A 24748-nucleotide genomic window follows, 5' to 3' on the forward strand; every position below is an offset into this window, starting at 1 on the left:
AGATGGACCCATCGCCCTCCCTACAAACATGCCGTCTTTCCTGTGATTGCATCTCAGTCAGCAGCATCTGGTCCCAAGGGCCCATCCTACTGAAAACATCCCTTCCACTCAACACAGCCTTCACGCTCACCTCCCACCTTCTCACTGACTTTGGCTCACTTTACTTCTGACATGTGTCCTGTTTTACCTACTTCTTTGCTCATTACCACTGCCCTCTCTTCATCTGGAGTGCTCCTAAAGCCTTTGGTTTTGTTTTTAGTCTAGTAGATGTTCCCTCCGCAGATGAGTGGTTCAGCTGCCATAATATCTTTCACAAACAAGCCCTGATCACATCCCTCTTCTCAGACACTTTGCTGGATCCCTGTTGCCTGTAATATATGGTACAAACTCTAGCCAGGCACTTCTTCAAGGCTGCTCCCAAGAGTATCCAACCAACCCTCCTCTGCGGTGTTATGTAACACATGGCCAGCTTTGCCTCTCCATCCCACTGCCCACGTTCCTCCCTCTACTGGAAATATGGCCTTTTTCCTCCTGTTCCTGTTTGTTCCAAGCCAAGTCACCCTTCCTGACCTAACATAGTCAACTAAGGACCAAAGAAATACTGGGACTCAGGGACTGTGGCCTGAGACCATTTCATATGCTGATTTATGACATTTGGGGATTCCTGCAATTGCAAAACAACTTTCTTAAGTAAAACTATCTCATGATGGTTTTCAGCTGCTCTTGCAAGGGAGAGCAGGGAGCTCCACTGAATAATGTAAAAACTGAAGGGAAATTACAGGGAATGACAAAACTCTCCAAGCTGCCAATGTTCCTTAACATGACTGTGTAAGTGGAATAGCTTTTGTTGTACAGTTCATTTTTAAGCACAATCGTGGGGATTGTTGCTGTCAATAGATTTCTAAATGGAAATAATTAGAGCCAGTTTTCCTAAGAATTATTTCTCAAGGAATTTCCATGACTCCATCCAGGTTTAAAAATAACACACAGAATCAGGCAAAGGGGAATAAAGGAGAAGCTTATCATTTCTGGACAAATGTAAAAACCAACATGTTCATAAGAACAAGTTAACAGAATTGCAAAGTAAGATGCTAAGTTGGAGAGAGATGTGTGTGGAGAACAGGTGGAAACTAGAGTTCATATTCTGAGAGCAAGACTGATCTCTGCTAATAGCTAAAGACATACATCATTTGATCCCACTGGGTCCCAACTGCTACCTGAAAATGATATTTAGGGATTCTTCCAGATCTAATACACTGTGAGTATTAACTTACTTCAATGCAGTTGTTGCTCTCCTAATTGCTGTACTAGTTTCTGTCTAAGATTTAGGGCTAAATAATTCATGGTCATTTGCCTTCAGGCAATTACACCCTAGTGAGGGAGAATGGTACTTACAATTTCTATCCTCTAATAGAAGTAGATTGTGGTTGGCCATATATAGGACACACAAACCAGGAAAGGAGTCAGCTAAGATGTGCAAACATGGGTGACCAAGGAACCATTTTCAGGGGACATCTACTTGTAGATCTAGTGACTGAGACTCAGATTCTCTCTCTTGGGCCCTGTTACATGTAGCATTTTTTTTTTTTAAGCAATAACTTTTTAATAAAAGCATAACATTGGCTGGATGTTGGATGTCCAGTAAATATGATGGAAGACACTGCCCAGTGTTTTAGTCTACTAGGGCTGCTGTAACAAAGTACCAAAACCTGGGGGGCTTAAACAACAAAACTTTACTTTCTCACAGTCCTGGAGTCTAGAAGTCCAAGAACAAGGTGTTGGCAGGACTGCTTTCTTCTGAGGCCTCTCTCCTTGGCTTGTAGACAGCCATCTTCTGCCTGTGTCCTCACATGGTTTTCACTCTGTGTGAGTCCCAATCCTAATCTCCTCTTCTTATAAGGATACCAGTCCTAGTGGATAAGACCCATCCATATAACCTCATTTTAACTTGATTACCTCTTTGAAGACCCTATCTCCAAAGGAGGTCACCTTCTGAGGTACTGGGGGTTAGGAATTCAACATATGAATTTGGGGGGGAAACACAATTCAACCCATAGCATCCAGTATTCAAAGAAATAACAAATAAAGGGAGTTCATAATAAAGGGAGTCACTACCCAGCAAACAGTGAGGTGGAATAATCAAACACACTTGGATACAGACTCCAGCTCTCCACATATTAGCTGTGTGTTATGTGATGCCGCTGCTGAGATTGGAGACCTTTAGTTTATTCACCGGTAAAATATGAGTAATGATCCTACATCAGACAGTTATGAATTTTAAATTCAAGTTCTGAGATAACACCAGGAATAATATGCTTACATAGAACATAACTTTGAGGGGTTTCCCTGGTGGCGCAGTGGTTAAGAATCCGCCTCCCAACGCAGGGGACGTGGGTTTGATCCCTGGTCCAGGAAGATCCCACATGCCGCGGAGCAACTAAGCCCGTGCACCACAACTACCAAGCCTGCGCGCCACAACTGCTGAAGCCCATGTGCCACAACTACTGAAGCCCGCACGCCTAGAGCCCATGCTCCACAACAAGAGAAGCCCCCGCAGTGAGAAGCCCATGCACTGCAATGAAGAGAACCCCTTTCTCGCCGCAACTAGAGAAAGCCCATGTGCAGCAAGGAAGACCCAATGCAGCCAAAAATAAATAAATAAATAAAAATTAAAAAAAAAAAAGGACATAACATTGTACTTCCCCATCAGGAAGCACAGAGTAACCCTTATTTGTTACCTTGGAGGCATAAAACTGAGAATATTCAGGTATGATAGCTAATGAAAAAGGAGTGGAAGAGAAAAAATTTTCTTCATTTAATTATTGATTGAAACCTTATCAGGACACAATTTTTCTATTTTATGGAAATTTTGTGCAATAAAAAATTTACCACTGGTAATGACTCAACAAATACTAGTGGGAAAAGCACTAAATTCTTTTTACTTGTCACAGCATTGTGTGTTTGACTCATTCTTAAGGAAACAGACAAGATTCAATTTGGAAAAAAAAGAGGATTAAAAAAACCCCAGTGAGTGTGATAACTTGCATTCATTTATTTCATGCAGCTGTGCATTGTTTCCATAAGAAAGTGTTTACTCTCACACGTGTAATCATTAGGTGGTTTTGAACACTAATTTTTGTCATAATTTTTTTGAGCACTCGTATTTTCATGAAAGTATTATAGATATTAAAAATGAAGATTCCATTTTTGAAATGCTTCGTGACAAAGTTTTCTGTTGATATCATTCCAAATTTTATTAACCTTTTTTTCCCCCATTCAGGCCCAAAATACATATACTGAAAAGAAACGTCTAGTTTCAATATGTTCTGAAATGAATCATAAAAATTAGGAAGCACGAGAGACCACATTGCGCTCTGGATAGAATCTGGGGACTGGAGTCAGGCAAACATTCTTCTTTTTTGACAATCATGGCCACGTTTTATGCATTTTCTCTTATGCACCAGGCAATTCTGAAGGGCAGACATTATATTTCAAGTTTAAGTGAGGAAACCAAAGGTCCAACAGGTTAGGTTATTTGCATCAGTTCACCAGCTGAAAGGTAATGAAAGCAAGGTTGGAACCCAGTTTGCCAAAACCAAAGTTGGTACGTCAAGCTTCAAACCCACTTTCTGGCTTAGATACCACTATGCATGGGACTTAGGAGCTTCCAGAAGGAAGAAAACGCCTTCAAAATGAGCTCAACGCTGCAGAGAATCACACTGGTCTTTAAGGGAGGGTATGATTGTGAGCTCAAGACTATCAAATGACATTACCTCCTGCATCAGCCATATGACGCTCAGATCTGAGTTCTATGAAGTGCAGGGTGGGTGCAACATGAGGAAACATGTATAAGAACTATTTAACTAAAAAAATTGTAATGCATTTGAAGCAAACAGCTCACTTATATAACACTTTTAAATGCAGATGGTGTTTCAGAGAGGGCAGGGGTCCCTTTGTCACCACCCACCACTGTGTTCACCCCCAGGCAATGGATCATGGTCGGTTTAAACTAATTATGACCAGTGATGGCAATCTTGTTCCTCTTGGCCAGATTCTTGATTTTACAACTTTCCTGACAGGCACTAGTGATGTTCCACAATATTTCCAGTTCTTCTCATTTCAGCACGTGGTTCAGCTGCAAGTCTATCTCACATCGAATGTGTGTGTGGTGTGCAATTTGCTTCAGCCAATGATGTGTGAGCAGAAGTGAGGCATGCCAGTGCTGGGTGGAAGCTTCTAGTGGCTGAAGTGAGAGTCTCATGTCTTCTTTCCTTTTGCTGTGGCAGCTGATATGGTTCCAGGTAGTAGAGGACTCTACATCTTGGGTTCCTGAGGGAGGAGGCTATAGAATAGAGGTCCTGCTGAACTCAGAGGGACGTATAACAGGAAGAAGAAATGGACCTTTGTGGTTCTAAGCCACTAAAGCCCTAGGACTGTGTGCTATCACAGCATTTCCTTGTCTATATTAATTGATACCAAGACATAATTGGCTGGTGTCTCCCCTTCTTTCTTCTTTCTGACTGAAGTGATCATGATGCCTGGAGGTGTTGAAGCCATCCTGACAAGTGTTAGGAGAAGAAGCCAAGATGATAAGGGTTGTAGTTGATAAGAAGAGCCTGGGTCTTTGTTAACATCACTGAACAGATGACCAGTTCCACCACTTTCCCACATCTTTAGAAAAAATACGCCCCCCCATTTAAGTTCTTGTAACTGGCATTTTCTACTAATGCAATGAAAAGCAATGCCATCCAACAACTGCATTGATGGAGTGGCTGGTGGACTTAGGGCAGCATCCCAAGGAAGCAGTACAGAGTGGGGCTGTGGTGTCCCTGGGGCCATGGTTGCAAGACCTGAGGGTGCCCGGCCAGATGCAGGCAGTTTTGTGAGAGGCTGTGAGGTGGCATGTGTACAGTTACTATGTTTGGTGTGAGTGGTCCATTTGTGGATGACTCCATAGGTTAGAGACATGAGCGGAAACTCTAATTTCATCAGCGTATTAAATATCCTCTATCATTTTTTTGACCACTTGATGAAAGTAATAGGTTAGGTTGGTAATTGTAGGCTATCATCTCTGAAAACAACTGTGTTTCTGTCCAGTTTCTACACAGGTGGACTTTACGCCTATTGATAACATAATGCTTGGAGCATAAGGTTCATGGCTTTTATACCTGTGTTATTATTTTCATCAAAACAAGATGCTAGTCTTCATACTCTTAATTAATATTGCCTTAGATTTCTGCTTATCTCATAATGATTACCATGTTTACTATCACCTTTATTTTGTTCTTCTGTATCTTTGCTATATTTTATGTCTATGTTTTCATGTCACTTCATTTTTGTCCTATTTACCTTAACTTTATATATATAAATATATAAAACAGTGGGATTTGTTTTAATCCAATTGTGATTTTTTACTCTTTTATACATAGAATTTAAAGCAATTGTTTGACATATGGTCGAAACTGATCACATTTTTTGGAAATAACTCTCTCACAAAGAACAACTAAACAAAGTACATTAAATATATTTTAGAAAATCTTATAAAAAAGGTAATGAGGACATGTAGAATTCTGGTTTTGGACAAAGCAAAGTAATAGAATTGGGTTTACTTCTTGCCTAAAATAAAACAAGCTGACAAAATATATAAAACAATGTTTTTCAAGACACTGAATATCAGGCAATAGAGGAGAGTGCTCCCTGAGAGGCTGGAATGAAACAAGGTGAGCCCTGGGATGGCCCCAGCTGATTGCCTGGGAGAGTTTACAGGATGAAGTGCAGGAAGGGAACCCAGGCAAAGCCTCATGGATTGGGGGGTGGAGGAGACAAAGCTGAGAATCCAGGGAGACAAGGTAGCTCAAATCTGTAGAGGGAGAGAATAGCACCTGAGAGAACTCTGGAGGGCTGCAGAGGGTGTTCACCTGAATACACAGTTGTGAAGAAACTACCCAGGGCCAAGGAAAGAAGCATCTGGGAGGGTTAGAAGTACCAGAGACCAGTTCTCACACTTGGTTGAGAAGAACACCTGTCCCATCAGGCAGCCTGGAAAGACATGAGGAATTGGGCAGAGGACTTGCCTCAGGAGAAGGGAACATATAGCCCTAGACTGAGCCCTGGACTGGTCATGACAAACAAATATTAAAACCAAAAGATTCAAATTGTGTCCAAGTAATTTAACTAATCAAAGCTTAAGAATATTTATAGGAATACAGAAATATCCAGCACCCAACAAAGTACAATTCACAATGTGTCAAATCCAACAATAATCACCAACAATGGAAATAAGCGAGAAACTATGACCCATAATGAGGAAATAAGAGAGCATGAGGGGCTGTGGACCTGGAGTTTCCGAAAGGGAAAGATGGGGTGGAGCTACAAAATATTGAACGTTAGTAGCCAAACACTTTTTAAATTTGATGGAAACTATAAAACCACAGATCAAAGTAGCCCAATGAACTGCAAGCACAAGAAACATGAGGAAAACTAAATAAAATTGCTCAAAGCCAGTGATGAAGGAAAATTCTTAAGAGCAGCTAATAAAAAAAGGCATATTATATTCAGATCAGCAATGATAAGAATGACAGCAGATTTCTTATTGGAAATGATGTAAATAAGAAGGCAACATAGCATTATCTTTAAAGTACAAAAAAAAAAAATTACCCTGTAAACCTAGAATTCTAGACTTGGTAAAAAATATCTCAAAAATGATACTAAATACAGACTTTTAAAGTCATACTAAAGCAGAATGTATTGATTACCAGCAGACACATACTACAAGAAATGTTAATGGAAATCCTTCAGGCAGAAGGAAAATTCTCCTGAATAGAAATGTGGATTTACACAAAGGAATGAAGAGCTCTTGAAATAACTGTGTGAATAAATACATACAAATTTCCATTTATTAATTAAATCTCCTTAAACTATAATTGACTAAGCAAAAATAATATAAATTTAGTGTGGGGTTTTTGCCCAGTGAAGGAAGCTATCAACAAAACAAAAAGGCCACCTACTGAATGGGAGAAGATATTTGCAAATGATATATATGATAAGGGGTTAATGTCCATACTACACAGAGAGCTCATACAACTTAACTTCAAAAAAACAAACAAACTGATTAAAAAATGGGCAGAGGATTGGAATAGATAATTCTTCCAAGGAAGACATACAAATAGCTAACAGGACCATGAAAAGATGCCCTATATCACTAATCATTAGAGAAATGCAAATCAAAACCACAATGAGGTATCATCTCGCACCAGTCAGAACAGCTATTATTAAAAAGACAACAAATAACTAGTGCTGGTGAGGATGTGGAGAAATTGAAACCAGAAAGGTCAGGAGAGCAGAGAAGAAGTATATTATTGGAGGGTTTATATACTATACATGAAGTGGTATAGTATCACTTGAAAGTAGCTGGCAGTAACTTAAAGATGTATACTATAAACCCTAGAGAAACCACTAAAATAACAAAAGAAAGACCTATAGTGAATAATACAATCAAGGAGAAAAAATAAGATCTTAATAGCATTCAACTAATCCAAAAAAGGCAGAAAAAGAGGGGGGATGGATGAGAAATGACAATAACAAGACAGTAGACTTCAGCCTAGCTTTACAAATATCATCTTAAATGTAAATGGTCTAAACATCAATAGAACATAGAAATTTTTGGATTAGATTTAAAAAAGTGAGACAACCATATGTTGTATAGAAGAAACACAAATGAAATATAAAGATACACAAAAGCTAAAGTAACACTAATCAAGTGAAAACTGGAATGGCTAAGTAGATTTCAGAGCAAAGAATATTTCTAGAAATAAAAAAGTTGTTTTTTAATAATGAATCAACTCATTGAGAGGACATAACAATTTAAAATGTATACACCTAATACAGATGCTTCAAAACACTTTAGGCAAAAATTATTTAAAGAGAAATAGATATATCTATATTTATAGAAGAATATTTTAATACCCCCTCTCGTTAATTGATAGAGTAAATAGAAAAATAAATAAGGGTAGGGAGAATTTATGAACATTATCAATCAACTTAAAGTAGTTGACATTTATAGAACAGTTCATCCTAAAACAGCATAATACACATTCTTTTTAAGGGTACAAGGAATGATTTCAAAGATAGATCACATTCTGAGCTATGGTATAAGTTTGGATAAATTTGAAAGGATTCTTATCATTCTCAAAGTATATTTCATGACCAAAATGTAATTAATTTAGAAATGTAAAAAGAAAAGATTTCTGGAAAATCTCCATGTATTTGAAACTAAAAACATATTTCTAAATAATTTGTGGGTAAAAGAAATTAAAGTGGAAAACAGAATGTATTTTTACCTGAATAAAAATGAAAAATCAGTATATCAAAGTTTGTGGAATGCTGTTAAAACAGTACTCATTAGAGGGCTTCCCTGGTGGTGCAGTGGTTAAGAATCCACCTGCCAATGGAGGGGACATGGGTTTGAGCCCTGGTCTGGGAAGATCCCACATGTCGTGGAGCAACTAAGCCAGTGCACTACAACTACTGAGCCTGTGCTCTAGAGCCCGCGAGCCACAACTACTGAGCCTGCATGCCACAACTACTGAAGCCCACGCGCCTAGTGCCCGTGCTCCACAACAAGAGAAGCCACCGCAATGAGAAGCCTGCACACCTCAGCGAAGAGTAGCCTCTACTCGCCACAACCAGAGAAAGCCTGCACGCGGCAATGAAGACCCAACGCAGCCAATAATAAATAACTTAAATAAATAAATTTAAAAAAAAAAGTACTCAATAGAAAATTGATAACACTAAATGCTTCTATTAGTAAGGAAGAAAGTTCTCAAATCCATGACCTCAACTCCCATCTTAGGAAACTGGAAAAAGAAGAACAAATGGCATTAAAAGTAAATAGAAAAAAAAAAAAAGAAAAAAGAAGAATCAAGACAGATATCAATAAAATAGAAAACAGAAAAACAATAGAGACAATCAATGCAACAAAATCTTGTTCTTATTAGAAATTTAATACATTTATAAACATGTAGCCACACTGAGGAAAATAATGAAGATGCAAAAATATAAATATCAGTAGTTAGAGCAGCAACATCACACAGAATCTACATATATTAAAAGTATAATAAAAGAATATTATAAATGGTTTCATATCAGTATATTCAACAACTTAGATGAAATGAGCAAATTTCTTGAAAGACACAAACTACAAAACTTACTTAAGGAGAAATAAATAATCCAAATATCCACATGTCTAAAGACATTAAATTATAGCTAAAAACCTTCCTATAAAAAACCCCACAAGTTCATATGGCTTTATTAGTGGGTTCTGCCAAAAATTTAAGGAAGGAAAAAATAACAATTTTGCATAGACTCTTCCAGAAAATTGAAGAGAAAGGACTACTCCTCAACTCATTCTATGAGGCTAGCATTACCTTGATGTGAAAACCAGACAAAAACATTACAAGAAAAGAAACTACAGACCAATATCTCTCATAAGTATAAATGCAAAAATTTAAATAAAATTTTTAGAAAATTAAATGCAACAATATATAATGTATAAACCAAGTGGGATTTATCTAAGGAATGGAAGATTGGATTAATTTTGGAAAATCAATGTAATTCACCATATTATTACACTAAAAATGAAAAACCATATGATCATCTCAATAGTCACAGAAAGGGCTTTTATGAAACCCAACATCCGATAGTAGTTCTCATCAACGTAGGAACAGAAGGAATTTTCCTCAACCTGATGATAAAGGGCATCTACAACCTACTGCTAACATTGTAGAATGTAGGTTGGAGATCATAAGATCAAGAACAAGGTAAAATACCCCTTCTTCCCACCTCAACATTGTATTGAAAGTTATAGCCCATGCAATGGGCAAGAAAAATAACTAAAAGGCATTAATACAGGAAAGAAAGAAATGTAAGTGTCTTTGATTCAAAGATGATAAGTTCATTAAATGTGGAAAATTCAATGGAATGTACCGAAAAGCTATAAGAACTAATATAGCTTTTAAGGTAATGTTACAAATCCAAAAATTACAGAAAGTTTAATTTTTCTCTAGGGCAGATGCATCATTTAGAAAGTTGATGAGCTTTAACCATAAGAAAGCCTTGGTTAAAAAATACACAGTATTATACTGCCTGAATTCTCTCATAAAATCACAATTAAATGAGAATTTAACTCAAAATATTAATGAAAAATACAGATAAACTTACACATTTACAATATTTCAATAAAAATATAAACAGTTCTAAAAATTTATGGATTAAAAAATAAATCACATTAGAAATTAAAAAAAATACCAACAACAGAATAATAAAGTCACTGTATATCAGATTTTTCAGGAAAAGCAAAAGTGGCATTTCAAAGTAATTTATATCCATAAATCCTTATATCAGAAAAGTATAAAACCTAAAAAATAATAAGCAAATTTATCAACTTAAGAAAAAAAAGGAAAAAAACCATGATATTTTGAAGGAACAGAATAAGAATAAAGGAGTAAAATCATTAAAATATAAACTAAGATTATAATAGAGAAAATAAAAACACCAGAAGTTAATTATTTGGAAAAAAATCTGTAAGTTAGAAAACCTATGACAAGGTTGATGAGAAGGAAGGGAAAGGTGAATGAAAAGGAGCCCAGAACGACATATAAAGTAGTGATTTTAAAGGTAATGTCGGGACTTCCCTGGTGGCTCAGTGGTTAAGAATCTGCCTGCCAATGCAGGGAACATGGGTTCAATCCCTGGTCCGGGAAGATCTCACATGCTGTGGAGCAACTAAGCCCATGCGCCACAACCACTGATCCTGCATGCCACAACTACTGAAGCCCATGTGCCTAGAGCCTGTGCTCTACAACAAGAGAAGCCACCACAATGAGAAGCCACACATTGCAACGAAGAGTAGTCCCGGCTCACCGCAACTAGAGAAAGCCCGTGCACAGCAATGAAGACCCAAAACAGCCAAAAATAAATAAATAAATAAATAAAGGTAATGTAAGAAAAAATTAACAACAAATATGAGCCAACAGTGTTGAAAACTTAAAGGCAATGAAGAAAACCCTAAAATAATATACATTAACAGAATTGATTCAAAAAGTATTAAAAACTTGAATATTCCTCTAACGATTTAATAATGAAGTAATAGTCTTCTCACAAATCAGGCCCAGAGGGCCTACACATCTTTCAAGGAATAGATCAATTTTAGACAGAATTTTGCAGATAACTGGAAAAGATGGAGCATCCCCCAGCTTCACCCTATGAAACTCGTGAACTGTAGTATCAACACCAGACAAAAATATTAGGAGAAACAGTCACACAGGATCATTTTCCTCTGAAGATCGACAACTTTATGTGTATGTGCATGTGTATACCTATACATGCACATGGGCATATTTATACCAATGTATGAGAAGAGATAATACATGTAGTCAAATTGCTTTGTCCAATATGCAATGGTATTCACTGAACAATTTCATTCATAAATGTAGTTTGATCTACTTACTGATTTAAGAATATAGATAATGTGATCATCTCAATATATGCAGAGAAAGATTTTTATATGACTTAACATGAGTTAATGACCAAATGTAGGCATTTTATCAAAAGAAAATCTTAGTAATTTACAAATATGAGGAAATTTCCTTAATCAGAGAGAGGATCTAAAAAAGTAGAGCACACATAATCCTGAATGGAGAAAGTCTGAAGGATTTCCTTTATATTTCAGAATGAGACAAGGATGCCCCCTATCACGGCTTTTTCAACATTGTGTCGAAACTTCTAGCCAGTGCAGTCATAGAAGCAAAATACTTTAGAGCTTGGAAAGGAGGAACCAAGAATGTTACAATTTGCATATGATATATGTTTGTATAGAAAATGTCCAGTTATCAATTTACCCCAAATTATCAAAAAAATAGTCGTGTTTAGAAAATTGGCTACCTATGGGATACATATAAATGTCAGTTGCATTTTTATTTGCAGCAAGCAATTAGAAATGATGAAGAGAAGTAATCATTTATAATAGTTTCATAAACTAGTAAATACTCAGGAAAGAATCTAACAAAAGATGCACAAGATAGTTCCTGATAAATTAAACTCTTCCCAACTTTACTTATAGATTAACAACCTGTTAGTATCAGAGTTCTTCATTAAAATTAAGATGCTTCTAAAATTTATATGGAAGAGTAAAGGGCCAACAAACCAAAGATCAATTGTGAAGGATCCTGGACTTCCATAAATCAAGACTTATCCTGTATTTTCTAGTAATCAGATAGTTTGGTAAAAGTGTATGAATAGTCAAATTGATGATGGAAAAGATAGCCCCCAAATATATGACAGAGGTGGGAAATACTAGTGGAGAAAAGAATGAGTTTGAGAAATAAACCTGGAAAATATGTTATTCACATAAAAATTAAAATTAGACCTCTACCTCATATCTTATTGTGTGGAATAAGGACTCAATGTTGAAACTAAAACTATGGACTTTTGCTTCTGGAAAGATGGAATAGACACCATTTTCTCTATTCCTTCTATCAAGTCAGGTTAAAAATCCTGGGCATTATATGTGAAACAAACATTAGGGACCACTGTGAGATCCAAGGAGCAGAACAGTATGTAGTAAATTCCATGGATTCCTTTTTTGCCTCTCATATGTCCCAGGTTAGGTACTAGAGAAGCCAGAAGCCCAGAAATGCTAAAAGGTGGAGATAAATGCCTCAAGAAAAGCCTGTTCCTTTTAGCCAAAGGACCAGCAAAGGAGCTGCATAGCAAGACAGAGACTTTTAGACAATGACTTTTGACAGCAGCCAAACACCATAGAAAAAACTGTGGGACCTGCCCTTCCCCAATGGGGTCTTATGGGGAGCCTAAACTTCTACGCTCTGGAGCTGTAATGGGGCTTCTTAACACCCTGCAGGTCATTAGTGTAGCAAAAGTCTTCTTAAACAAAGCACTTATATGTATGCTATATAATAAATAATTAATACATTTGACTATATTAAGAATGAGAAGCAGAAACTAACACACCATTGTAAAGCAATTATACCCCAATAAAGATGTTAAAAAAAAAAAAAGGAATGAGAACTTTTATACACCACCAAACAAAAAGTGAAAAGACAAGTTACAAAATGGGATAAGACATTTTCATTAGGTACAGCCAATGAAGGATTAGTATTGAGAATATGTTTTAAAAATTCTGAACATGACTAAGGAAAGCAGAAACCACACAATAGAAAAGTAGGAAAAGACGTGAGTAGTCAATACACAGAAGAGTATGTGCCAATTTCCAGAGAAACGTATGAGGAAATCAACATAATTGGTGACAAAGAAAATACAGATGAAAGCACAGTGTGATCCCATTTCACGGGCAAAAGTTGGAATGTGTACCCTTATCAGGATCGGGAGAATCTATTATTCATTGTTGTTAGGTTTGTTGATTGTGGGAACATTCTGGAAAACCATTTGGCATTTCTTCCTTGGGCTGGGCGTACACATATTCTACCCAAGAGAAAGTCTTGTACACAATCCAATGTATGAGAATATTCACAACAGCACTGATAATAATGGAAAAATGCTGGAAATAACTCAAATGCTGGTCTATTTGACAATGGATGGATAAATTGGTACATTCACACAGTGGAATATTATATAAGAGGAAGATGAAAAAGCTAAGGTATAACAATATGAGTGAGTTATAGCAAGTTTAAAGAGCTAAAATATTAAATATGGAATAATACTCTTTCTATAAAGTTAAAAATTAAAATAGAATATACTTTAGGAGTATATACCATATGGATATGAAAATATATATGTAAATTAAATACTATAAAAAGGACAAAAAATAATGAACATGGGACTTGGGGTGATGGTTATCCCAATGGAAGGTGGATGGAGGATTAAACAAAGTTCAAAATGATTATTCAGGTTATATTTCAATCATTAAGAATTCAAAGTTTTAAAATAAATGTCATTTAATTCATAGTTGAAAATGAGGTTAGAGCTAGTCAACCTCTGTGACCTCATCAGAGACAAAATGAAAACAAATGCCTGGCCAGAATACAATTATAACCTGAATATATGGTTGGGTGAAGAAAACTTAAATTAAAATTGCAATAGCATTAGAATAAAGATTGCGTTGGAGTTAAATTAAAAAGTTCCCATGTCTCTCACACACTCTCTCTATCCCCGAGCGATGGATTTGAGATTGCTTGCACCGGCATTGTACAGGATCCTAGGAGTGGTCCAGTAAATCATGCCATTTCAAACCAATAACAGCAACAAGACAAACAAAAAGCCAATGACGATGGTTTCTCCCTGCTTATGAAAAGCACTGAAACATAATATTATCCTTTGTGGATTTCTGGGAAGAGGTTACATACATAAAACAAGCACTTGTCAGTAAGCTTGTTATTTTAACCAAACAATCAGCCCAGATGGGAATTTTATTTTGTTTGAGTGGACATGTGACAGTGTCACTCTGAAATAATGGTGCTGGTGCTGCCATATTGCATCTGGAAGAGATATATGAGCATTATATTATTTCTTTGGAAAGAAATCATTATACAAAAATTATTTCTTGGACTGAAATTTCTTATGTTTTGTAATAGTCCAGGAGAGAATATTTTAATTCCAATGGTGAATACTACTCAAATGGGAGTTATTAATTAGAAGGCAGGTTGTCATCAAAATTTAAATATGTTATTTATAAGGATAGCAGGTGAATGAAACTGTCGTTTAAAACTTAACTGAAATGTGTCTCTCCAATTCTGTTCCAGGTTGATTCTCTCGTGCTTATTTCAGCCCAGTGGGAGTTCACAGAAAGGCCCTGCTGTTTGACATTTCTTTTGGTTTCAAAAATTGGCTAAAAGTCAATCAGATCTATGTATTCATACAGGTGAATGCCAGGGTCCAGGCAACCCAGTTTAGACTAAGTTACGGCTCCCCCTCAAGATTTGTGACTACAGCCAGGCTCACGTTGGATATATCCAAGTTCAGTCTGATTGAATATAGAGGGAACAGAAAGGGGGAGGAAAGGTGTTGAGCCTGGATATTCTATTACTGTTTGAGAGGTGGGGATTTGATTCTCTAGTGAAGTGCTTCTCAAAACTTTCCACCAAAACATATACAAGTAGAATTGAAGAGTACATTTGTACACTATGTATAAATGTGCAGTCCAAGCACTAATTTACCTTGAGCACTTTGATTTATTTTGAAATTCCCCTTTTGCACTCTATAATGTGTATGCTTGATTGAGGGTAAAAATATTGTTATAACAGAACCAACAGTTAAAGTCATTGAAGTCTCCCTCTCCCTCCAAATCATTTACTAAGATGGACACTCTGCATTAAGCAGGAAAACAGGAGGGAGGGTGAGCTTCTGGGTAGAATCATGTTTAAGGAATGCAGGATAAAGATGGTGAGAAGCCGTCAGAGAGATAAGAGGCAAAAAGCTAGAGAACAGATTCCCAGAAGACAAGGGAAAGGGACCAGTCAGGACTATCAGATAAATCAGAGAAAGTGAGAAAGGCATGGCTGAGATGGGGCAACTGAACTTGACAATGAGGATACCCTTGGGGCTTGTAGAGGCAGCTGTTTTTATTCTTTTTTTTTTTTTTTTAAATCCATGAATGACTTTTTTTTTTTGGATTTCTACTCTGCCTGTATTTTATTTATTTATTTTTCATTGGAGTATAATTGCTTTACAATGTTAGTTTCTGCTGTACAATGAAGTGAATCAGCTATATGTATACATATATCCCCTCCCTCTTGGACCTCCCTCCCCCCCCACACCCCGGCCCGATCCCACCCATCTAGGTCATCACAGAGCACAGAGCTGAGCTCCCTGTGCTATACAGCAGGTTCCCACTAGCTATATATTTTACACATGGTAGTGTATTTATGTCAAACTTAATCTTCCAATTCATCCCATCTTCCCCTTCCCCTGCCCTGTGTCCACACATCTGTTCTCTACATCTGTGTTTCTATTCCTGCCCTTCAAATAGTTTCATTTGTACCATTTTTCTAGATTCCACATACATGGGTTAATATATGATATTTGCTTTTCTCTTTCTGACTTATATCACTCTGTATGACAGACTCTAGGCCCATTCACGTCTCTACAAATGACCCAATTTCATTTTTTATGGCTGAGTAATATTCCATTATATATATTTACCACATCCTCTTTATCCATTCATCTCTCAATGGACATTTAGGTTGTTTCCATGTCTTGGCTATTGTAAATAGTGCTGCAATGAACATTGGGGTACATGTGTCTTTTTGAATTATGGTTTTCTCTGGGTATATGCCCAGTAGTGGGATTGCTGGGTCATATGGTAGTTCTATTTTAGTTTTTTAAGGAACCTCCATACTGTTCTCCACAGTGCCTGTATCAGTTTACATTCCCACCAACAGTGTAAGAGGGTTCCCTTTCCTCCTCACCCTCTCCAGCATTTATTTTTTGTAGAGTTTTTGATAATGGCCATTCTGACAGGTGTGAGGTGGTACCTCATTGTAGTTTTGATTTGCATTTCTCTAATGATTAGTGATGTTGAGCAGCTTTCCATGTGCCTCAGTTATTCTATTATTGATTCCTTCTAGTGTACCGTTCATTTCAGTTATTGTGTTGTTCATCACTGTTTGTTTGTTCTTTAGTTCTTTTTTAGGTCTTTGTTAACATTTCTTGTATTTTCTCGATCTGTGCCTCCATTCTATTTCTGAGATTTTGGATCATCTTTACTATCATTACCCTGAATCCTTTTTCAGGTTGGTTGCCTATTTCCTCTTCATTTATTTGGTCTTGTAGGTTTTTACCTTGTTCCTTTGTCTGTAACATATTTTTTTTGTCACCTCATTTTTTTGATGGGTGGAGCTGTATTCCTGTCTTACTGGTTGTTTGGCCTGGGGTGTCCAGCACTGGATTTTGCAGGCAGTTGGGTAGAGCCAGTCTTGGTGCCAAGATGAGGACCTCTGTGAGACCTCACTGATGAATATTCCCTGGGGTCTGAGGTTGTCTGTTAGTGCAGCCATTTGGACTTGATGCTCCCACCACAGGAGCTCAGGTCTAACCCCTGGCCTGGGAACCAAGATCCTGCACATCTTGCAGCATGGCAAAGGAGAAGACAAAAAAAAAAAAAAAAAAAAATGGAATAGTGCAATAACAAAGAATAAAAAATAAAATAAAGTCAGAAAAATAAAAAAATATATTAGGAAAAATAAAATAAAAATACAAGTGAAACAACTACAACAAGGTAAAACAGAACCACAATAGAAAAAAGGGAAAAAACAAACAAAAGAAGGGTAACAATCCAAAAGGAGCAGAACAATAATAAAGTATAAAGAATAAAATAAAATGAGAAAAATAAAAAATTTATTAGAAAAAATAAAAATATAAATGAAACAACAACAACAAGGTAAAAGAGAACCACAACCTAAAAAAAGAAAAAAGAAAAAAAAGAAAAATAAAAAGGCCACAAAAGGCTTTGGCTGTGGGGAGTGGGGCTTAGACGGGGGTGGGGCTTAGGTGAGGGGCGGGGCCTATGCTCAGGACCCACCAGTCTGGGAAAGGCAGTCTGGCAGGAGGGGCCTTGGAGTGCTAAGTGTAGAGGTAAGGCCCTGGGTGGGAGTGTGGGGTGCGGGGCTTAGGCTCAGCGCAGCTGGAGGGAACCTTGAAGGGCAGAGGATTAGGTCCAGGACCTCAGCAGGCTCCCCAGGGCCCAGGAGGACAAGGGAAATGCTGACCGCATTCCCTTCTGATCCTCTGCTCTCCCGAGGGTCTCCCCCATCCCTGTTGATCCCTTAAGCATGCGTGGGCCCCTCCGGGCCTGGGAACCCCTCCCCTCCCCCAGCTGCCCCTCAGGGGCGCCCCTCCCATCCCGCCTCCACTTCTTCTCCCCCCCTCCCTCCCCCCCACCTCCTACCTGGTCGCTTGGGAGTTGCTCCCGTCCCCTTAGGTGTCTGTGGTCCCCCCACCAGTGCCCGGTAAGTGTCTTAGTTGTGTAGAGAGTTGAACTCCGTGTTCTCCTAGTCTGCCATCTTGACTCTGCCTCCTCCCCCAGACGGCTGTTTCTGAAGAATGATTTGGGAGGGAAAAACTCCCAAATGGGTGTTGTGGAAAAGGTGGAGCTGGTTGACCAGAGGAGAGGAGCAGGAGAAGGAGAGATCCCTCCAAGACAGAGTGTTCAGCAAATTGGCTGCATGTAAGATAAACACAAGTCATTTGCATTTTATATTTGGAGTAAACAATTAGAAAAGGTGAAAAGTCATTATCTACAATAGTTTCATAAAATATCAAATATGTAGGAAAAAGATCTAGCAAAAGATGTGTAAGACGTTTACCAATATGTTAACCTCTTCTCAAATTTATATATAGATTAGAAGTTTGTCAGTATTAGTGTTCTTTATTTAAACTGATGATTCTAAAATTTGTACAGAAAATGTATACATGAGGAATACTAAGAGGATGAGGACAAGGAATGCAAGACATCCTTCTCTGATTGTTTCTATTTCCTCTATAAAGAAGATGACAGTTTCTATTTCCTCTATAAAAAAGATGACAGTTTCTATTTCCTCTATAAAAAAGATGACAGTGTCACCTGCTGAGAAGGAGAAGAAAGGACTAATTTTCATAACCTCATCTCTCCTCCTTCAACTACTGCCCACCCACCATCACCTGCTTTTTTTTTTTTCTTTTTTTAAAACTTTTTATTTTACACTGGAGTATAGTTGATTAACAATGTGTTAGTTTCAGGTGTACAGCAAAGTGATTCAGTTATACATATACATGTATCTATTCTTTTTCAAATTCTTTTTGGGGAGGTTCATTTTAGCAAAATTTTTTTCTCTCCAGCTGTATATGTGTGTGTGTGTGTGTGTGTGTGTGTGTGTGTGTGCACAGAATAGAAATTATTCTAATTGAACATTCAAAGGACACAGACTCCCCAACTCCTATTTAGAAAAAGTAATTCTACCATAGGTTTCTTATACCTCCATGATTATAGAAAGGAGAGGAAAGTGCCAATGAACCCCCCTCTAGTTTGACAAACCTTCCAAGTATTTACACCTCCAGACTTATGCCTTTTAGGGCTATATAAATCAATTCAGAGTAACTATTATGGCACAATTTATCAAATAAGATAACCTTCAGATTACACTTTTTTTAGATTTTTAAAGTTGCTTTCACAGGACATAACAATACCCTCTCCAGTCCAAGTATCTTTTAACGCAAATAACATTTTAGAAGACAGATTTATAATAGTAGGAAACAGAATAAGATGGTAATAACTAAAAATATTCATGTAAATCTTTACATAGGACAGGAGAGTAAGATTGAACCTCTTATTAACGTTCTCCATTTAATACCTTATTAGGATCTTTACTTTAGCTTTATGTTGAAGAATGGTGTCTCTTCTTTGGTAGCTGCAGGGACGAGGAGAGATTTGGTTAGCACTTCCAAGCCTTGCCTCTAAAATATTTAAAATGTCATTATAAAAAAGAGTGGGCATAAGACTCAAATTTTACTATAAAAAAAGAAAGTAGAAAATAATTTTATCTAACAACAATACTATCTAACTTTTATTTAGTAATTATATGTCATTAAGTGGTATCTATGTAATATCCCAACCTTCATGACAACTGTAGGAGGTAGGTGCTATTCTTATCCCTGGTTTATCAATAAACTAACTGAAAAGTTGGTAGTTGTCAGACTAGGACTCACATTCTGGAAGTCTGACAACAGAGTCTGTATTTATGAATGACATTATAATCCCTCCCTTCATTTTACATACTTTTTTGTTTTGTTTTGTTTTTTGGCTGCGCTGTGCTGTTTGCGGGATCTTAGTTCCCCAGCCAGGGATTGAACCTGGGCCCTCGACAGTGAAAGCGCAGAGTCCCAACCACTGGACTGCCAGGGAATTCCCTATAATTCTTTAATTTGCCTGTATCAGTCAGTAATTCATCATGAATGTCTTTCTCCAACATTAATAAGGCCTAGTGTGCCATCATAACTGACCATAAGTTATGTAACCTGTTGCCTCCTGTAGCTATTTATTTTTCTAACCGTTGGTTACTCTAAGTTGTTATATGATAAACATCTTGTGCATGTATCTTAGTGCATCACCTGCTTTTGTGTCTGGCCTTGGTCCCTGCTCCCCAGACCAGGTTCTGGTTCCTCCTTTACCCCTATGAATCTAGTCTTGCCTTGTTGTGACAATGGTCTCCCCTAGGACTCAGGTCCCATCCCGAACCTCAGGCGTGAACTCTGCTGCTCACAGAAGCACCTTGGGATTCTTATTTGTTTCTTACAAGGTGAACATCGCTTCTCCCATGCTTTTTTTGTTGTCATCCACGTGTTTCTTCTCTCTGGCTTACTCTAGTTCTGGAGTCAGCGATTTGTTTACCTGCTTGGTCTCCACCTGCAGTAGGTCAACCCCTGTCTTTCCCCACCTGCTCTAACCACCCACCTCCCCTCTGGTGTTTGTCAGTGACACCTTGAGACCTCTAAGTCCTCAGGTAGTTTCTCCTCTGGACATGGCCACCACGAGACAGTGGGCCAGCTGGAGGAGGGTGTCGTCATCAGAGCCTGTTCCCCCGAGAAGTGGGCCGAGAGGCTCTGTAGACAAAACACTTCCAGGCCAGATGGCCCAGCACCCTACAGGCTCAGAAGTCTCAGCTGGCCTGGAAATCAGCATCTGAGGTGGCCAAGTGAAGCTTTTGAAGAAGTCCCATGTGTGGGGAAAAAGCTTCCTCTGGCGTGCAATGCTGTGTGTGGCTCGATGCTGACTGCTGGTGTCACGGGACCATGTTTTCTTCTTTGCTTTAGTTGTTGACAATTTGCTTAATGTTAGATAATAGTAGTATGTAGACTTAGTAATATTAGCATAGATAATCTGTTCATACAGTTCAAAAATAAAACCTGTAAGATGTCTTCATTTCCCATTTTCCACTTTGCAGCCCTGCTCAACAGCACTGACTGCCCCTTTCTACACTCTGACCACGCTCACATCCCTGTAACATGTTTGTCTCATTTTTCTGTCTTCTCTTAGGTAGGTGTGTTGGGGCGTGGTAGGTATCCACCCCAATGCCTGATATAAAACTTGTCACAGATTGTGCTTAAGAAACCCTTGCTGAGTGAATGAATGAATGAAATCCAGAACTCAATACTGAAAACTCCTGGCCAGTATTAATAAGCTTCTGACATACAAAGATTCCCCTTTTCAGTGTCTTGTTCAAAGCTAGGGTTTTAAAAACATCTCTATTCTTAATACCTCTGTCTTCCCTTTAAAATCTTGCAGAGAGGAAGGTGGGAAGACAGGGAATGGATATTTTATTTTCTCCACGAGAGGGAGCAGACTACCCCTGGGCAGGCCATGCCAGGGCCTTTCATTCACCTCATAATGATCGCCAGGCAATGGAAGTACAAGCATGGCCTGCAGCGAATTTCATTCAATGCCTGACGTCAGTGATTCCCTTCCAGGAGCCCAGCATCCCGCTTGGTTCTAGGACAGAGATGGGTATTGGCAGTCTCCCCTCAAGACTTCCCCAACTCTCTCTACAAAGCAGTGCCATCTTCCCCATAAAGGGCAGTAGAAACTGTGTAATATGGGGGTGCAAGAGAGGGAAAAGTCAGAGCAGCAAGGTTTCAGATGGGGTTTTGATAGACAAGAAGAGGAGAAATGCCCCTTGCCCAAGGTGTGGAGGTGAAAGGGAGTGAGGTGTTTGAGGGGTAATTTCCTGAAGTAGGAGGAGTAGGATTAGACAGGCCTTGACTGTACATTTAAGAACCTCGGGCTTAACCTGAAAGACATAGGATTCACTGAATAAGTACAATTAGGGGGAGGTTTGATCCATTCTGGGTTTTAGAAAGACTACCAGAGCAGGCGTGGCCAGGACACAAAGCACTGTGAAGAGAGTGGAGACATTTCAACTTCCCCAGCAGGAGTGTGTGCGCGTGTGCAAGGGTGGGTGGTTCCAGTCAGCCAGTCTCAGCTAACCAGCTGCTGTTTCTAGTTGGTACCTGTCTCTCCAGGGGAAGTTGCTGCTAGTCAAAGTTTAGGGCCGGATGTTACCCTTGAACGTGTGTCGCCATTGGACAATGAGTCAACTGCTCCAGCTCTGTCTCTGCTTCTTTTATCTCCATCTCCACTTCCGCTGAGAGTCAACTTTATCTGAAGAAGCAAGAAGATACGTTTAAAGGGAATAGCTTAGCACCAGTGCGCTGGTACACTGGAAGGTGGTCTAACCAGGTGCAAAGTCCCTTGTACACCTGAGTAAGTGAGACTCAAGCAGTGACGTTGTTCCCCTAGGCGTACCTGGTCAGCCAATCCAGGGCGAGCTAGTCTGAAAATCCAGGACTCGGACCCCCGTGGTTTACAATCACACCCCACAGTTCTTACATCGTTATGTGTCACGTGTTATGCTTACCCATAATTTTTGACATTGACTCAGGCCACAGTGAGAATGAGAGACAGCACAAGAAAGAGCCACACTGAATTACTGCACCCTTAGGGGCTTACTCAATCATAAGCGTACCCCCAAATAATCTCCAAAAAAGGTGTCTTTTCCCAGTATTATTTACAATCTTTCAACTGTAGCAGGGTGAAGGTAGCTATTGGCGCATAGGGTCCTATGGTTTGATGGCTTATTTGAAAAAACGCTCACGTTTCTCAAATAAATAAATATAGGCACCCCAATGTTCGCTGTTTACAATAGCCAAGACATGGAAACAACCCAAATGCCCATCAACAGACGATTGACTTAAGAAGACATGGTGTGTTATATATACAATAAACTATTACTCAGCCATAAAAAGTAATGAAATAATGCCATTTGCAGCAACATGAGTGGACCTAGAGAATATCATACTAAGTGAAGTAAGTCAAAGACAAATATTATGATATCACTTACATGTGGTATCTAAAAATAATACAAATGAATCTATATACAAAACAGAAATAGACTCACAGACATAAAAAGCAAACTATGGTTAACAAAGGGGAAAGGGAAGGAGGGAGGAACAAATTAGAAGTATGAGATTAACAGATACAAACTACTATACATAGAATAAATAAACAGTAAGGATTTACCGTATAGCACAGGGAATTACATTCCATATCTTGTCATAACCTATAAAGGAGAATAGTCTGAAAAAAAAACTGAATCATTTTGCCGTACACCTGAAATTAACACAATATTATAAATCAACTATAATTCAGTAAATAAATAAATAAATGTCAGCTCTGCAATCTTACTTGCTACAAAACAACTAGTGTACACTAAATGGAGTGAGATCTAGTCAGGTTTAACTTTCTTCTCTTCAATTTCTCAATGCAATCCCTCCAAGTCATTCGCAACGCTCCCCTCAGTGAACAGATTCCAGCGGGTCCATGAGAAAAGGTCCGTGGGTCCCCATATGGCAAAATAACACGTGTCCCGTAATCAGAGGCTCACAGTGGTCTGTGAGTCAAAGAGGTCATTTGTTGGCAGATGAAATAAACAACAAGAGGCGAGTTACCACCTATTCTGAAAACATTATAGTTCCCAGGAATGACTTTCCAAAGTTCCAAGAATCAGAGGGTTTTTATTACATTAAAAAAGTAAATGTGTTTATAATTTGTTTTCATTAGATCTAGTGTGAGAATGATTCACTTTCCTGCTAAAGCTCAGAAAGGTATTTTACAAGCCAAATGAAGACTGAGCAGCACGTGTAACAACAGAACTCAGGAGTGGCGGGGGGTGATTTGAGGAGCAGTGTTTTGGTGTCAGGGAGTCCAGATTTGTCCCCTTCCACTGGTGGGGGCCTCTCCAGCCACGGTTTGATCCTCTGTGTCCTTGTTCCTGCCAGGGAACCATGTCCCCACCCCGGGCTGTGGGAGAGGCTGATAATTGTCAGTAGTGCCATCACCTGCCTTCCTTCCCAGGGTGCCTGCTCCCCCCTCCTCCCTGGAGCCTCCACAGTCACCCACTCTGTGCCTCCAGCCCATCACGGGGCCCCAAAGAGCCCAGACACCCAGTTTACACTTCATGAGGGCTAAGCTGACTTGTGAAGATCAGTGCACTGAGGAAACTCACAGTCATAACGTGTTCTGAATGGACTTCAACCGCAGAGAGATGAACTGTTTTCCACACGGTTTGCTATGATCTGAATGTTTATGTCCCCCCAAATTCCTATGTTGAAACCTAATGCCCAAGGTGATGGTACTAGGAATTGGGGCCTTTGGGAGGTGATTAGGTCATGAGGGCGGAGCCCTTGTGATGGGGTTAGTGCCCTTAGAAAAGTGGCCCCAGAGAACTCCCTCACCACTTCTGCCACCTGAGGACACAGTTAGAAGCTGTCAGCTGTGAAAACAGGAAGTAGGCCTCACCAGACACCAAATCTGCTGGCTCCTTGATCTCTGACTTCCAGCCTCCAGAACTGTGAGAAATAAATCTCTTGTTCATAAGCCACCTGGTCTGTGATAATTCTGTTAAAGTCACCCAAACAGACTAAGATAGCTAGGAATTGGCTGATCTTAGATTCAAATCTAGTGCTGAATGACACCCAGTTCTGGCACTTTCTCATCCAAGGTCAGAGACACCTGCTGGTGGCCTGGACAGGAGTGGCAGTGTAGCCCGGGAAGGGGCAGTTTTAGGACTGAGCAGTTATGATACAGTCACATGGAACTGCAGTCCGTCTGGCCTGCCTGTTTGCCCATAATGGATCTTTCCTTGATGGAAACCTGCTGGAAGGAATTTGGAAAGTGGAGGCACTGCCA

Source organism: Balaenoptera physalus (assembly GCF_965194825.1).
Source record: "Balaenoptera physalus genome assembly, chromosome: 8".
Lineage (NCBI taxonomy): Eukaryota > Metazoa > Chordata > Mammalia > Artiodactyla > Balaenopteridae > Balaenoptera > Balaenoptera physalus.